Here is a 17,043-nt window from a genome sequence, read left to right on the forward strand (position 1 = left end):
ATTACAGGCGTGAGTCACCAGCGCCCGGTCAGACTAGGGGTATAGTTTTAGGCTTCTGCTTGGCTTTCCTTTTCTGTGATGAATTTCACCTCACAGTCTTAGGATATGGTGAGGAGTTTTAGGCATCGATCTTCATATGGGATATTATTCTACAGTTTTCTCTTGTAAAATCTTTGTCTTGCTTTGGTATCAGGGCAATTGTAGCCTCATAGAATGAGTTAGGGAATACTCCCTCCTCTTCAAGGTTTTGGCAGGATTAACAAGGATTACTATTCGTTCTCTAAATATTTGATAGAGAAGTCAAGTCCAAGGCTTTTTTTTTTTTTTTTTTTTTTTTTTTTTTTGGCAGGAGATATTGGGTTACTGATTCAGTCTCCTTACTAGTTACTCGTCTATTCAGATTTTCACTTTCTTTGTGATTTAGTCTTGGTAGGGTTCATGTTCCTAGGAATTTGTCCATTTCATCCAAGTTATCCAATATGTTGGTGTACAATTGTTCTTAGCACTCTCTTACAATCCTATTCATTTATTTCTTTGAGACAGGATCTCATCTGTCACCCAGGCTAGAGTGCAGTGGTGTGATCTAGGCTCATTACAACCTCCACCTCCCAGGTTCAAGCGATCCTCCTACCTCAGCCTCCTCAGTAGCTGGGACAACAGGCTTTTGCCATCAAGATGGGCTGAATTTTCTTCTTTCTTTCTTTCTTTCTTTCTTTCTTTCTTTCTTTAATTTATTTTTTTTCTTTCCTTTTTATCTTTTTTTTTTTTTTTTTTTTTTTTTTTTTTTTGTAGAGACCGGGTTTGACCATGTCTCCCAGGCTGGTCTTGAACTCCTGAGCTAAAGTGATTCACCTGCCTGAACCTCCCGAGTAGCTGGGATTACAGGGGCCTACCACCACACCCGGCTCTTTTTTTTTTTGTATTTTTAGTAGAGATGGTTTCACCATGTTGGCCAGGTTAGTCTTGAACTCCTAACCTCAAGTGATCTGCATGCCTCGGCCTCCCAAAGTGCTGGGATTATAGGTGTGAGCCACTTCACCCTGCCAATCGTTTTCATTTTGACTGGATCCAATAGTAATGTCCCCACTTCCATTTCTGATTTTAGTAATTTGAGTATTCTCTCTTTTTTTCTTAGTCACTCCATAAAGTTTGTCAATTTTATCTTTTAAAAAACCAACTTTCAGTTTTGTTGATTTTCTCCATTTTTGTATTTTCTGTTTTATTTATTTCTGAATTAATCTTTCTTTCTTTCCTTCCTAGGGTTTAATTTGTTCTTTTCTAGTGCCTAAAGTGTAAATTTAGAGTGCTAATTTGAGGTCCTTTGGGTGTTTTTTGTTTTGTTTCCTTTTGAGAGGGAGTCTCGCTCTTGTTGGCCAGGCTGGAGTGCAATGGTGCGATCTCGGCTCACTGCAACCTCTGCCTCCCAGGTTTAAGCAATTCTCTTGCTTCAGCCTCCCAAGTCGCTGGGATTACAGGCGCCTGCCACCACAACCGGCTAATTTTGTATTTTCAGCAGAGACAGGGTTTCTCCCTGTTGTTCAGGCTAGTCTCGAACTCCTGACCTCAGGTGATTGGCTCACCTCAGCCTCCCAAAGTGCTGGGATTACAGGCATTAACCGCGACGCCTGGCTTTCTTTAGGTTTTTTTCATGTAAGCATTTCACACTATAAATTTCCCTGTTAGCACTGCTTTCACTGCATCCCAAAGTTTGGCTATGCTGTGTTTTCATTTTCATTCATTTCTGAGTACAGCTGAGCCTTGAACAACATGGGTTTGAACTGCAAGGGTGCACTTATACAGGAATTGTTTTCAATAAGTACAGTAGGTCCCCTGATTTCATTAATTCTGCATCTGTAACCAAAGGCAGATTGAAAATACAGTCTTCACAGAGTGCAAACCCTGAGGATACAGCGGCCTAACTTTTTTAATGCCCAGGTTTTACAGGGCCAACTGCAAGACTTGACTCTGTGTGGATTTTGGCCTACTTATGGGGTCCTGGAACCAATCCCCTGTGGATACTGACACCCAACTGTATTTTCTGATTTCTCTTGTGGTTTCTTCTTTAACCCATTGGTTGTTTAAGAAAATATCTGAATCTCTTCAAATACCTGAGACTGGATAATTTATTAAAAAGAGACATTTATTTCTCTCAGTTCTCAAGGCTGGGGTGTCCAAGGTCAAGTCATCAGCCCATTCAGTGTCTAAGGAGGGCCCAGTCTCTCCTTCCAAGATGACACAACGTTGCTTCATCTTTCAGAGGGGAAGAACATTGTGTCCCCACACGGAGGAGATGGAGGGAATGAACCCACTCAAGTCCTTTTCTAAGGGCTCTAATTTCATCCATAAGGACTTCTACCCTCATGAGATAATCGCCTCCTAAAGAATCCACCTTTTTACCCTTTTTTTTTTTTTGAGACAGGGTCTCATTGTATTGCCCCTACGGCAGCGCAGTAGCCTGTAGCCTGATCATGGCTCACTGCAGCCTTGACCTCCCAGGCTCAACCAGTCCTCCTGCTTCAGCCTCCTGAGTAGCTGGGACTACAGGCCTGCACCACCACGCCCACCGAATTTGGTGTTTATTCTAGAGACAAGTTTTGCCATTTTGCCCTGGCTGGTCTTGAACTCCTGGGCTCGAACAATCTGACTGCCTTTCCCTTCCAAAGTGCTGGGATGACAGCGTTAGCCACCACCCCAGGCCAGTGCCCACCTCTTAATACTATCATATTGGCAAATAAATTTCAGCATATAAATTTTGGGGGACATTCAGACCATAGCAGTGTGTTCTTTACTTTCCAAAAAGAAAACAGGTCAGTTTATCAGTTTTCCTTGTATTATTGATTTTTAACTCGATTTTGTTGTGGTCAGAGAAGACATTTGATAATACGCTGTTCGCCCTTCGCCAGCCTCGACGACTCTGGGTGAGGGGGCAAGAGGGGGCCTCGCAGGATTCCTGAGCGGCAGGGATCCCAAAGAATACCTGCGCGACAGCGCGGAGGACCCGACGGGGTCCCAGGATCGTGGGCTGTGGGCCCTGACGCCTCGGAGCACTCCCTGTTCCGAGCGGGCCCGACGTGGTGGAAGCTCGGGAGCTCGGCAGCCGGGAGAGGCAGCAGGCGAAGAGGCTCCGGGATCCCGATCCGAGCACGACGACCCCGGGCTGGCGGTGCGGGCTGGAAGCCGGCGGGCATGGCTGGGCCGGGCTCTTGGGGCAGCCAGGCGCCTCTGCCGGCGTCTACGGCCATACCACCCTGAACGCGCCCGATCTCGTCTGATCTCGGAAGCTAAGCAGGGTCGGGCCTGGTTAGTACTTGGATGGGAGACCGCCTGGGAATACCGGGTGCTGTAGGCTTTTTGGCTTGCTTTCTTCTCTTTCTTTCTTTTCTACCTTCCTTTCTTCCCTTCTCTCACTCACTCTTCTTTCTTTCTTTCCTTCTTTCTCTCTTTCTTTCCTTTCTTTCTTTCTTTCTTTCCTTTTTTCTCTCTCTCCCTCTATCTCGCTCTTTCTCTCTCTTGTGCTTTCCTTCTTACTTTCATTCTTTTCTGTTTCTTCCCTTGCTATCTTTCCTTTCTTTCTTTGTCTCTCTCTCTTTCTTTCTTTCTTTCTGCTGTCTTTCCTTCTTTCTTTCTTTCTACCTATCTTTCTTTCTATCCTTCCTCCTTTCTTTCCTTCTTTCTTTCTCTCTCCCTCTCTCTTGCTTGCTCTTTCTTTCTTTCCTTCTTTCATTCTTTTCTTTTTCTTCCCTTGCTATCTTCCTTTTCTTTCTTCTCGTTCTTTCTTCTTTCTTTCTTTCCTTCTTTCTTTCTTTCTCCTATCTCTCTGTCCCTTTCTTTCTCTCTCTTTCTTTATTTCATTCTTTCCTTGTTTCTTGCTTTTCTTTCTCACTTTCTTTTCTTCCTTTCTCTTTCTTTCTTTCTTTCTTTCTTTCTTTCTTCTCTTTTTGCTCCTTTCTTTCTTTCTTTCCTTCCTTCTTTCTTTCTTTCCTTCCTTCTTTCTTTCTTTCCTTCCTTCTTTCTTTCTTTCCTTCCTTCTTTCTTTCTTTCCTTCTTTCTTTCTGTCTTTCCTTTTTCTTCCAGACGGAGTCTCGCTGTCACCCAGCCTGGAGTGCAGTGGCAAGATCTCGGCTCACTGCAAGCTCCGCCTCCCGGGTTCACGCCATTCTCCTGCCTCAGCCTCCCAAGCAGCTGGGACTACAGGCGCCCGCCACCACGCCCGGCTCATGTTTTGTAGTTTTAGTGGAGACGGGGTTTCACCGTGTTAGCCAGGCTGGTCTGGATCTCCTGACCTCGTGATCCACCCGCCTCGGCCTCCCAAAGTGCTGGCATTACAGGCGTGATCCACCGCGCCCGGCCTGCTGTAGGCTTTTGTGGCTTCCCCTCTCCCTCCCTTGCCCCTACTATCGCCATGCTTCCCAACCTCCCCGGACTCTGCTCCCCCCTTGTCGCCCGCCTACACCCCCGCCGCAGCCGGGGACCTCCTCCTGGGGGTCCGCCACCAAAGCACCACCGGGCAGCAGCATCCCACCGCTTGCGCCTCGCCGCCGCCCGGCCAGGAGCCCGGCTCCAGCCCTGGAGGGCAGGAGGCCGGACCCCAAAGGCGCAGGCGCGGGTTCCCTGCCGTTCCCGGCGCCTTCCCGCTCCCGGAACGCACAGGCGATTCAATCCATTCACCGGGCGGGCGCCGCCGCAACCTTCCAAACCGGGGGAAGGGGCGGGCAGGGCCAGCGGGTGCCACAGACGCCAGCCGAGACCTCCGCTCCAGAACGCAGGGGCTGCTTTATCCGGGGGAAGGACATTGCTTCGCCAGCAACCAGGAAAACAGTCCCTGTGCACCCGGATTCCCATTGCCACCAACTTCGCGTAAACTCCAGTCCCGAGGACACGCCAGAGACCCAGGCCTCGGGCCCCGTGGGCACGCCCGGTGCCACGGCTCCCGCCAAAAGGGCGGGCGCACTCTGCAAATCAAGGGGCCCACCGCACCGCACCAAGAGCACAGGGAGGTGCCAACACAGGAAGGAGCCTACGAAACCCACCCCCAAAGCAAGCAATTAATCCAAGACAAAACCCGTCTCAGCGCTCCGTTGCTCCTCTCGCATGGACGGCCTGGCCACCCTGTTCTGGCCCAGCCCAAGCCCCCTCCACCCTATCCCGGCCTGCTCAAAAGGGCCCTGCCTACGGGAGCAGGGCGCTCCCTCTCCAAGGCTCTATCGCTCTCGCTCTCTAGCTCCCTGCCCCTCTCTCTTCTGGGTTTGCCCCTGCACCTCGCGCTATTTCTGTCGCCTTTCCTCTGTCTCTCCCTCTCTGTCTGTCTTTCTCGCTCTCTCTGTCCCTCTCTCTATCTCTGCCTCTCTGTCTCTTTCCCTCTCCACCTCCCCTGTCTCTCTCGATCGCTGTCTCTCTCCCTCCCTCGGTTTCAATCTCTCCATCTATCTCTTCCTTGCTCTCCTTCAAGCCGTTTGTGTGTGCACGTATGTGTGTGTGTGTGTGTGTGTGTGTGTGTGTGTGTGTGTCTGTGTCTGTGTCTGAGCGCGCGCGCGTGTGTGGGTTCCCGCGCGCGAGCGCCCGGGTGTGTCTGTGTGTGGGGCTGTGGATTTGCTGCTGGTGGTGGTGGGGTGTTTCTGGGTTTCTCTCAGCCCCTCTCGCCGGGGATCAGGCTGCCGGCTCTAGTGCCAGCCCGGGGCAAAGCAGGGCCATCCCCCAACACCCCAGCCCCCACGCCCTCTTGCCCACCGGCCGGGTCTTGGTCGGGACAAGCCACCGTGGTGGGGGCGTTGTGAGAAAAAGGCCAGGCGCGGCTGGGCCGGCTGTTCGCCCTTGGCCAGCCCTGACGCCTCTGGGGGTGTGGGCCAAGAGGGGGCCTCGCAGGAGCTCCCCAGCGGCCAGGGATCCAAAAGAATACCTCCACGACAGGGCGGAGGACCCGCCGGGGTCCCAGGATCGTGGGCCCTGGGCCCCGACGCCTCGGAGCACTCCCTGTTCCGAGCGGGCCCGACGTGGTGGAAGCTCGGGAGCTCGGCAGCCGGGAGAGGCAGCAGGCGAAGAGGCTCCGGGATCCCGATCCGAGCACGACGACCCCGGGCTGGCGGTGCGGGCTGGAAGCCGGCGGGCATGGCTGGGCCGGGCTCTTGGGGCAGCCAGGCGCCTCTGCCGGCGTCTACGGCCATACCACCCTGAACGCGCCCGATCTCGTCTGATCTCGGAAGCTAAGCAGGGTCGGGCCTGGTTAGTACTTGGATGGGAGACCGCCTGGGAATACCGGGTGCTGTAGGCTTTTTGGCTTGCTTTCTTCTCTTTCTTTCTTTTCTACCTTCCTTTCTTCCCTTCTCTCACTCACTCTTCTTTCTTTCTTTCCTTCTTTCTCTCTTTCTTTCCTTTCTTTCTTTCTTTCCTTCTTTCTTTCTCTCTCTCCCTCTTTCTATCTCGCTCTTTCTCTCTCTTGTGCTTTCCTTCTTACTTTCATTCTTTTCTGTTTCTCCCCTTGCTATCTTTCCTTTCTTTCTTTGTCTCTCTCTCTTTCTCTTTCTTTCTTCCTTCCTTCCTTTCTTCCTTCCTCTCTATCTCTCTATCACTCTTTCTTTCTTTCTTTCCTTCCTTCTTTCTTTCTCTTTGTTTTCTTTCTTTCTTTCCTTCTTTCTCTCTCTCTCTCTTTCTCACTCTTTCTCTCTTTCTTTCCTTCTTTTCTTTTTCTTCCTTTGCTATCTTTGTTTTCTTTCTTTCTCTTTTCTTTTCTTTCCTTCTTTCTTTCTTTCTCCTATCTCTCTGTCTCTTTCTTTCTCTTTCTCTTTCTTTATTTCGTTCTTTCCTTTTCTCTTGCTTTTCTTTCTTTCTCACTTTCTTCCTTTCTCTTTCTTTCTTTCTTTCATTCTTTCTTCGGTCTTTGCCTCTTTCTTCCTTTCTTTCTTTCCTTCTTACTTTCATTCTTTTCTTTTTCTTCCCTTACTATCTTTCCCTTCTTTCTTTCTCTCTCTTTCTTTCTCTCTCTTTCTTTCTCTCTCTCTCTTTCTCTCTCTCTCTTTCTTTCTTTCTTTTCTTTCTTTCTTTCTTTCTTTCTTTCTTTCTTTCTTTCTTTCTTTCTTTCTTTCTTTCTTTCTTTCTTTCTTTCTTTCCTACTTGGTTTCTTTCTTTCTTTCCTTTTTCTTCCAGACGGAGTCTCACTCTGTCACCCAACCTGGAGTGCAGTGGCAAGATCTGGGCCCACTGCAAGCTCCGCCTCCCGGGTTCACGCCATTCTCCTGCCTCAGCCTCCTGAGTAGCTGGGATTACAGGCATGCACCACCACACCTGGCTAATTTTGTATTTTTAGTAGAGACGGGGTTTCTCCATGTTGGTTAGCTTGGTCTTGGTCTGGAACTCCCAACTTCAGGCGATCCACCCACTTTCCCAAAGTGCTAGGATACCCAAAGTGCTAGGATTACAGGCGTGAGTCACCAGCGCCCGGTCAGACTAGGGGTATAGTTTTAGGCTTCTGCTTGGCTTTCCTTTTCTGTGATGAATTTCACCTCACAGTCTTAGGATATGGTGAGGAGTTTTAGGCATCGATCTTCATATGGGATATTATTCTACAGTTTTCTCTTGTAAAATCTTTGTCTTGCTTTGGTATCAGGGCAATTGTAGCCTCATAGAATGAGTTAGGGAATACTCCCTCCTCTTCAAGGTTTTGGCAGGATTAACAAGGATTACTATTCGTTCTCTAAATATTTGATAGAGAAGTCAAGTCCAAGGCTTTTTTTTTTTTTTTTTTTTTTTTTTTTTTTTTTTTTTTTTTTTGGCAGGAGATATTGGGTTACTGATTCAGTCTCCTTACTAGTTACTCGTCTATTCAGATTTTCACTTTCTTTGTGATTTAGTCTTGGTAGGGTTCATGTTCCTAGGAATTTGTCCATTTCATCCAAGTTATCCAATATGTTGGTGTACAATTGTTCTTAGCACTCTCTTACAATCCTATTCATTTATTTCTTTGAGACAGGATCTCATCTGTCACCCAGGCTAGAGTGCAGTGGTGTGATCTAGGCTCATTACAACCTCCACCTCCCAGGTTCAAGCGATCCTCCTACCTCAGCCTCCTCAGTAGCTGGGACAACAGGCTTTTGCCATCAAGATGGGCTGAATTTTCTTCTTTCTTTCTTTCTTTCTTTCTTTCTTTAATTTATTTTTTTTCTTTCCTTTTTATCTTTTTTTTTTTTTTTTTTTTTTTTTTTTTTTTTTTTTTTTGTAGAGACCGGGTTTGACCATGTCTCCCAGGCTGGTCTTGAACTCCTGAGCTAAAGTGATTCACCTGCCTGAACCTCCCGAGTAGCTGGGATTACAGGGGCCTACCACCACACCCGGCTCTTTTTTTTTTTGTATTTTTAGTAGAGATGGTTTCACCATGTTGGCCAGGTTAGTCTTGAACTCCTAACCTCAAGTGATCTGCATGCCTCGGCCTCCCAAAGTGCTGGGATTATAGGTGTGAGCCACTTCACCCTGCCAATCGTTTTCATTTTGACTGGATCCAATAGTAATGTCCCCACTTCCATTTCTGATTTTAGTAATTTGAGTATTCTCTCTTTTTTTCTTAGTCACTCCATAAAGTTTGTCAATTTTATCTTTTAAAAAACCAACTTTCAGTTTTGTTGATTTTCTCCATTTTTGTATTTTCTGTTTTATTTATTTCTGAATTAATCTTTCTTTCTTTCCTTCCTAGGGTTTAATTTGTTCTTTTCTAGTGCCTAAAGTGTAAATTTAGAGTGCTAATTTGAGGTCCTTTGGGTGTTTTTTGTTTTGTTTCCTTTTGAGAGGGAGTCTCGCTCTTGTTGGCCAGGCTGGAGTGCAATGGTGCGATCTCGGCTCACTGCAACCTCTGCCTCCCAGGTTTAAGCAATTCTCTTGCTTCAGCCTCCCAAGTCGCTGGGATTACAGGCGCCTGCCACCACAACCGGCTAATTTTGTATTTTCAGCAGAGACAGGGTTTCTCCCTGTTGTTCAGGCTAGTCTCGAACTCCTGACCTCAGGTGATTGGCTCACCTCAGCCTCCCAAAGTGCTGGGATTACAGGCATTAACCGCGACGCCTGGCTTTCTTTAGGTTTTTTTCATGTAAGCATTTCACACTATAAATTTCCCTGTTAGCACTGCTTTCACTGCATCCCAAAGTTTGGCTATGCTGTGTTTTCATTTTCATTCATTTCTGAGTACAGCTGAGCCTTGAACAACATGGGTTTGAACTGCAAGGGTGCACTTATACAGGAATTGTTTTCAATAAGTACAGTAGGTCCCCTGATTTCATTAATTCTGCATCTGTAACCAAAGGCAGATTGAAAATACAGTCTTCACAGAGCGCAAACCCTGAGGATACAGCGGCCTAACTTTTTTAATGCCCAGGTTTTACAGGGCCAACTGCAAGACTTGACTCTGTGTGGATTTTGGCCTACTTATGGGGTCCTGGAACCAATCCCCTGTGGATACTGACACCCAACTGTATTTTCTGATTTCTCTTGTGGTTTCTTCTTTAACCCATTGGTTGTTTAAGAAAATATCTGAATCTCTTCAAATACCTGAGACTGGATAATTTATTAAAAAGAGACATTTATTTCTCTCAGTTCTCAAGGCTGGGGTGTCCAAGGTCAAGTCATCAGCCCATTCAGTGTCTAAGGAGGGCCCAGTCTCTCCTTCCAAGATGACACAACGTTGCTTCATCTTTCAGAGGGGAAGAACATTGTGTCCCCACACGGAGGAGACGGAGGGAATGAACCCACTCAAGTCCTTTTCTAAGGGCTCTAATTTCATCCATAAGGACTTCTACCCTCATGAGATAATCGCCTCCTAAAGAATCCACCTTTTTACCCTTTTTTTTTTTTTGAGACAGGGTCTCATTGTATTGCCCCTACGGCAGTGCAGTAGCCTGTAGCCTGATCATGGCTCACTGCAGCCTTGACCTCCCAGGCTCAACCAGTCCTCCTGCTTCAGCCTCCTGAGTAGCTGGGACTACAGGCCTGCACCACCACGCCCACCGAATTTGGTGTTTATTCTAGAGACAAGTTTTGCCATTTTGCCCTGGCTGGTCTTGAACTCCTGGGCTCGAACAATCTGACTGCCTTTCCCTTCCAAAGTGCTGGGATGACAGCGTTAGCCACCACCCCAGGCCAGTGCCCACCTCTTAATACTATCATATTGGCAAATAAATTTCAGCATATAAATTTTGGGGGACATTCAGACCATAGCAGTGTGTTCTTTACTTTCCAAAAAGAAAACAGGTCAGTTTATCAGTTTTCCTTGTATTATTGATTTTTAACTCGATTTTGTTGTGGTCAGAGAAGACATTTGATAATACGCTGTTCGCCCTTCGCCAGCCTCGACGACTCTGGGTGAGGGGGCAAGAGGGGGCCTCGCAGGATTCCTGAGCGGCAGGGATCCCAAAGAATACCTGCGCGACAGCGCGGAGGACCCGACGGGGTCCCAGGATCGTGGGCTGTGGGCCCTGACGCCTCGGAGCACTCCCTGTTCCGAGCGGGCCCGACGTGGTGGAAGCTCGGGAGCTCGGCAGCCGGGAGAGGCAGCAGGCGAAGAGGCTCCGGGATCCCGATCCGAGCACGACGACCCCGGGCTGGCGGTGCGGGCTGGAAGCCGGCGGGCATGGCTGGGCCGGGCTCTTGGGGCAGCCAGGCGCCTCTGCCGGCGTCTACGGCCATACCACCCTGAACGCGCCCGATCTCGTCTGATCTCGGAAGCTAAGCAGGGTCGGGCCTGGTTAGTACTTGGATGGGAGACCGCCTGGGAATACCGGGTGCTGTAGGCTTTTTGGCTTGCTTTCTTCTCTTTCTTTCTTTTCTACCTTCCTTTCTTCCCTTCTCTCACTCACTCTTCTTTCTTTCTTTCCTTCTTTCTCTCTTTCTTTCCTTTCTTTCTTTCTTTCTTTCCTTTTTTCTCTCTCTCCCTCTATCTCGCTCTTTCTCTCTCTTTTGCTTTCCTTCTTACTTTCATTCTTTTCTGTTTCTTCCCTTGCTATCTTTCCTTTCTTTCTTTGTCTCTCTCTCTTTCTTTCTTTCGTTCTGCTGTCTTTCCTTCTTTCTTTCTTTCTACCTATCTTTCTTTCTATCCTTCCTCCTTTCTTTCCTTCTTTCTTTCTCTCTCCCTCTCTCTTGCTTGCTCTTTCTTTCTTTCCTTCTTTCATTCTTTTCTTTTTCTTCCCTTGCTATCTTCCTTTTCTTTCTTCTCGTTCTTTCTTCTTTCTTTCTTTCCTTCTTTCTTTCTTTCTCCTATCTCTCTGTCCCTTTCTTTCTCTCTCTTTCTTTATTTCATTCTTTCCTTGTTTCTTGCTTTTCTTTCTCACTTTCTTTTCTTCCTTTCTCTTTCTTTCTTTCTTTCTTTCTTTCTTTCTTTCTTTCTTCTCTTTTTGCTCCTTTCTTTCTTTCTTTCTTTCCTTCCTTCTTTCTTTCTTTCCTTCCTTCTTTCTTTCTTTCCTTCCTTCTTTCTTTCTTTCCTTCTTTCTTTCTGTCTTTCCTTTTTCTTCCAGACGGAGTCTCGCTGTCACCCAGCCTGGAGTGCAGTGGCAAGATCTCGGCTCACTGCAAGCTCCGCCTCCCGGGTTCACGCCATTCTCCTGCCTCAGCCTCCCAAGCAGCTGGGACTACAGGCGCCCGCCACCACGCCCGGCTCATGTTTTGTAGTTTTAGTGGAGACGGGGTTTCACCGTGTTAGCCAGGCTGGTCTGGATCTCCTGACCTCGTGATCCACCCGCCTCGGCCTCCCAAAGTGCTGGCATTACAGGCGTGATCCACCGCGCCCGGCCTGCTGTAGGCTTTTGTGGCTTCCCCTCTCCCTCCCTTGCCCCTACTATCGCCATGCTTCCCAACCTCCCCGGACTCTGCTCCCCCCTTGTCGCCCGCCTACACCCCCGCCGCAGCCGGGGACCTCCTCCTGGGGGTCCGCCACCAAAGCACCACCGGGCAGCAGCATCCCACCGCTTGCGCCTCGCCGCCGCCCGGCCAGGAGCCCGGCTCCAGCCCTGGAGGGCAGGAGGCCGGACCCCAAAGGCGCAGGCGCGGGTTCCCTGCCGTTCCCGGCGCCTTCCCGCTCCCGGAACGCACAGGCGATTCAATCCATTCACCGGGCGGGCGCCGCCGCAACCTTCCAAACCGGGGGAAGGGGCGGGCAGGGCCAGCGGGTGCCACAGACGCCAGCCGAGACCTCCGCTCCAGAACGCAGGGGCTGCTTTATCCGGGGGAAGGACATTGCTTCGCCAGCAACCAGGAAAACAGTCCCTGTGCACCCGGATTCCCATTGCCACCAACTTCGCGTAAACTCCAGTCCCGAGGACACGCCAGAGACCCAGGCCTCGGGCCCCGTGGGCACGCCCGGTGCCACGGCTCCCGCCAAAAGGGCGGGCGCACTCTGCAAATCAAGGGGCCCACCGCACCGCACCAAGAGCACAGGGAGGTGCCAACACAGGAAGGAGCCTACGAAACCCACCCCCAAAGCAAGCAATTAATCCAAGACAAAACCCGTCTCAGCGCTCCGTTGCTCCTCTCGCATGGACGGCCTGGCCACCCTGTTCTGGCCCAGCCCAAGCCCCCTCCACCCTATCCCGGCCTGCTCAAAAGGGCCCTGCCTACGGGAGCAGGGCGCTCCCTCTCCAAGGCTCTATCGCTCTCGCTCTCTAGCTCCCTGCCCCTCTCTCTTCTGGGTTTGCCCCTGCACCTCGCGCTATTTCTGTCGCCTTTCCTCTGTCTCTCCCTCTCTGTCTGTCTTTCTCGCTCTCTCTGTCCCTCTCTCTATCTCTGCCTCTCTGTCTCTTTCCCTCTCCACCTCCCCTGTCTCTCTCGATCGCTGTCTCTCTCCCTCCCTCGGTTTCAATCTCTCCATCTATCTCTTCCTTGCTCTCCTTCAAGCCGTTTGTGTGTGCACGTATGTGTGTGTGTGTGTGTGTGTGTGTGTGTGTGTGTCTGTGTCTGTGTCTGAGCGCGCGCGCGTGTGTGGGTTCCCGCGCGCGAGCGCCCGGGTGTGTCTGTGTGTGGGGCTGTGGATTTGCTGCTGGTGGTGGTGGGGTGTTTCTGGGTTTCTCTCAGCCCCTCTCGCCGGGGATCAGGCTGCCGGCTCTAGTGCCAGCCCGGGGCAAAGCAGGGCCATCCCCCAACACCCCAGCCCCCACGCCCTCTTGCCCACCGGCCGGGTCTTGGTCGGGACAAGCCACCGTGGTGGGGGCGTTGTGAGAAAAAGGCCAGGCGCGGCTGGGCCGGCTGTTCGCCCTTGGCCAGCCCTGACGCCTCTGGGGGTGTGGGCCAAGAGGGGGCCTCGCAGGAGCTCCCCAGCGGCCAGGGATCCAAAAGAATACCTCCACGACAGGGCGGAGGACCCGCCGGGGTCCCAGGATCGTGGGCCCTGGGCCCCGACGCCTCGGAGCACTCCCTGTTCCGAGCGGGCCCGACGTGGTGGAAGCTCGGGAGCTCGGCAGCCGGGAGAGGCAGCAGGCGAAGAGGCTCCGGGATCCCGATCCGAGCACGACGACCCCGGGCTGGCGGTGCGGGCTGGAAGCCGGCGGGCATGGCTGGGCCGGGCTCTTGGGGCAGCCAGGCGCCTCTGCCGGCGTCTACGGCCATACTACCCTGAACGCGCCCGATCTCGTCTGATCTCGGAAGCTAAGCAGGGTCGGGCCTGGTTAGTACTTGGATGGGAGACCGCCTGGGAATACCGGGTGCTGTAGGCTTTTTGGCTTGCTTTCTTCTCTTTCTTTCTTTTCTACCTTCCTTTCTTCCCTTCTCTCACTCACTCTTCTTTCTTTCTTTCCTTCTTTCTCTCTTTCTTTCCTTTCTTTCTTTCTTTCCTTCTTTCTTTCTCTCTCTCCCTCTTTCTATCTCGCTCTTTCTCTCTCTTGTGCTTTCCTTCTTACTTTCATTCTTTTCTGTTTCTCCCCTTGCTATCTTTCCTTTCTTTCTTTGTCTCTCTCTCTTTCTCTTTCTTTCTTCCTTCCTTCCTTTCTTCCTTCCTCTCTATCTCTCTATCACTCTTTCTTTCTTTCTTTCCTTCCTTCTTTCTTTCTCTTTGTTTTCTTTCTTTCTTTCCTTCTTTCTCTCTCTCTCTCTTTCTCACTCTTTCTCTCTTTCTTTCCTTCTTTTCTTTTTCTTCCTTTGCTATCTTTGTTTTCTTTCTTTCTCTTTTCTTTTCTTTCCTTCTTTCTTTCTTTCTCCTATCTCTCTGTCTCTTTCTTTCTCTTTCTCTTTCTTTATTTCGTTCTTTCCTTTTCTCTTGCTTTTCTTTCTTTCTCACTTTCTTCCTTTCTCTTTCTTTCTTTCTTTCATTCTTTCTTCGGTCTTTGCCTCTTTCTTCCTTTCTTTCTTTCCTTCTTACTTTCATTCTTTTCTTTTTCTTCCCTTACTATCTTTCCCTTCTTTCTTTCTCTCTCTTTCTTTCTCTCTCTTTCTTTCTCTCTCTCTCTTTCTCTCTCTTTCTTTCTTTCTTTCTTTTCTTTCTTTCTTTCTTTCTTTCTTTCTTTCTTTCTTTCTTTCTTTCTTTCTTTCTTTCTTTCTTTCTTTCTTTCTTTCTTTCTTTCTTTCCTACTTGGTTTCTTTCTTTCTTTCCTTTTTCTTCCAGACGGAGTCTCACTCTGTCACCCAACCTGGAGTGCAGTGGCAAGATCTGGGCCCACTGCAAGCTCCGCCTCCCGGGTTCACGCCATTCTCCTGCCTCAGCCTCCTGAGTAGCTGGGATTACAGGCATGCACCACCACACCTGGCTAATTTTGTATTTTTAGTAGAGACGGGGTTTCTCCATGTTGGTTAGCTTGGTCTTGGTCTGGAACTCCCAACTTCAGGCGATCCACCCACTTTCCCAAAGTGCTAGGATACCCAAAGTGCTAGGATTACAGGCGTGAGTCACCAGCGCCCGGTCAGACTAGGGGTATAGTTTTAGGCTTCTGCTTGGCTTTCCTTTTCTGTGATGAATTTCACCTCACAGTCTTAGGATATGGTGAGGAGTTTTAGGCATCGATCTTCATATGGGATATTATTCTACAGTTTTCTCTTGTAAAATCTTTGTCTTGCTTTGGTATCAGGGCAATTGTAGCCTCATAGAATGAGTTAGGGAATACTCCCTCCTCTTCAAGGTTTTGGCAGGATTAACAAGGATTACTATTCGTTCTCTAAATATTTGATAGAGAAGTCAAGTCCAAGGCTTTTTTTTTTTTTTTTTTTTTTTTTGGCAGGAGATATTGGGTTACTGATTCAGTCTCCTTACTAGTTACTCGTCTATTCAGATTTTCACTTTCTTTGTGATTTAGTCTTGGTAGGGTTCATGTTCCTAGGAATTTGTCCATTTCATCCAAGTTATCCAATATGTTGGTGTACAATTGTTCTTAGCACTCTCTTACAATCCTATTCATTTATTTCTTTGAGACAGGATCTCATCTGTCACCCAGGCTAGAGTGCAGTGGTGTGATCTAGGCTCATTACAACCTCCACCTCCCAGGTTCAAGCGATCCTCCTACCTCAGCCTCCTCAGTAGCTGGGACAACAGGCTTTTGCCATCAAGATGGGCTGAATTTTCTTCTTTCTTTCTTTCTTTCTTTCTTTCTTTCTTTCTTTCTTTCTTTCTTTCTTTAATTTATTTTTTTTCTTTCCTTTTTATCTTTTTTTTTTTTTTTTTTTTTTTTTTTTTTTGTAGAGACCGGGTTTGACCATGTCTCCCAGGCTGGTCTTGAACTCCTGAGCTAAAGTGATTCACCTGCCTGAACCTCCCGAGTAGCTGGGATTACAGGGGCCTACCACCACACCCGGCTATTTTTTTTTTGTATTTTTAGTAGAGATGGTTTCACCATGTTGGCCAGGTTAGTCTTGAACTCCTAACCTCAAGTGATCTGCATGCCTCGGCCTCCCAAAGTGCTGGGATTATAGGTGTGAGCCACTTCACCCTGCCAATCGTTTTCATTTTGACTGGATCCAATAGTAATGTCCCCACTTCCATTTCTGATTTTAGTAATTTGAGTATTCTCTCTTTTTTTCTTAGTCACTCCATAAAGTTTGTCAATTTTATCTTTTAAAAAACCAACTTTCAGTTTTGTTGATTTTCTCCATTTTTGTATTTTCTGTTTTATTTATTTCTGAATTAATCTTTCTTTCTTTCCTTCCTAGGGTTTAATTTGTTCTTTTCTAGTGCCTAAAGTGTAAATTTAGAGTGCTAATTTGAGGTCCTTTGGGTGTTTTTTGTTTTGTTTCCTTTTGAGAGGGAGTCTCGCTCTTGTTGGCCAGGCTGGAGTGCAATGGTGCGATCTCGGCTCATTGCAACCTCTGCCTCCCAGGTTTAAGCAATTCTCTTGCTTCAGCCTCCCAAGTCGCTGGGATTACAGGCGCCTGCCACCACAACCGGCTAATTTTGTATTTTCAGCAGAGACAGGGTTTCTCCCTGTTGTTCAGGCTAGTCTCGAACTCCTGACCTCAGGTGATTGGCTCACCTCAGCCTCCCAAAGTGCTGGGATTACAGGCATTAACCGCGACGCCTGGCTTTCTTTAGGTTTTTTTCATGTAAGCATTTCACACTATAAATTTCCCTGTTAGCACTGCTTTCACTGCATCCCAAAGTTTGGCTATGCTGTGTTTTCATTTTCATTCATTTCTGAGTACAGCTGAGCCTTGAACAACATGGGTTTGAACTGCAAGGGTGCACTTATACAGGAATTGTTTTCAATAAGTACAGTAGGTCCTCTGATTTCATTAATTCTGCATCTGTAACCAAAGGCAGATTGAAAATACAGTCTTCACAGAGCGCAAACCCTGAGGATACAGCGGCCTAACTTTTTTAATGCCCAGGTTTTACAGGGCCAACTGCAAGACTTGACTCTGTGTGGATTTTGGCCTACTTATGGGGTCCTGGAACCAATCCCCTGTGGATACTGACACCCAACTGTATTTTCTGATTTCTCTTGTGGTTTCTTCTTTAACCCATTGGTTGTTTAAGAAAATATCTGAATCTCTTCAAATACCTGAGACTGGATAATTTATTAAAAAGAGACATTTATTTCTCTCAGTTCTCAAGGCTGGGGTGTCCAAGGTCAAGTCATCAGCCCATTCAGTGTCTAAGGA

General features: G+C 48.4%; 4 non-coding genes across 4 annotated transcripts; all 4 read left to right on the forward strand.

Annotated features, from left to right (window-relative positions):
* The first annotated feature begins 3,230 nt into the window (after positions 1-3,230).
* LOC139360591 (5S ribosomal RNA) lies at positions 3,231-3,349 on the forward strand. The gene has a single exon (XR_011618078.1). It is a non-coding gene; the product is annotated as a 5S ribosomal RNA (ribosomal RNA).
* Positions 3,350-6,149: 2,800 nt separating this feature from the next.
* Positions 6,150-6,268, forward strand: LOC139360600 (5S ribosomal RNA). The gene has a single exon (XR_011618104.1). It is a non-coding gene; the product is annotated as a 5S ribosomal RNA (ribosomal RNA).
* Positions 6,269-10,650: 4,382 nt separating this feature from the next.
* LOC139360609 (5S ribosomal RNA) lies at positions 10,651-10,769 on the forward strand. The gene has a single exon (XR_011618115.1). It is a non-coding gene; the product is annotated as a 5S ribosomal RNA (ribosomal RNA).
* Positions 10,770-13,557: 2,788 nt separating this feature from the next.
* Positions 13,558-13,676, forward strand: LOC139360393 (5S ribosomal RNA). The gene has a single exon (XR_011617735.1). It is a non-coding gene; the product is annotated as a 5S ribosomal RNA (ribosomal RNA).
* The last annotated feature ends 3,367 nt before the right edge of the window (positions 13,677-17,043 follow it).

This window comes from Macaca nemestrina, chromosome 1 (genome assembly GCF_043159975.1).
Source record: "Macaca nemestrina isolate mMacNem1 chromosome 1, mMacNem.hap1, whole genome shotgun sequence".
Classification (NCBI taxonomy): domain Eukaryota; kingdom Metazoa; phylum Chordata; class Mammalia; order Primates; family Cercopithecidae; genus Macaca; species Macaca nemestrina.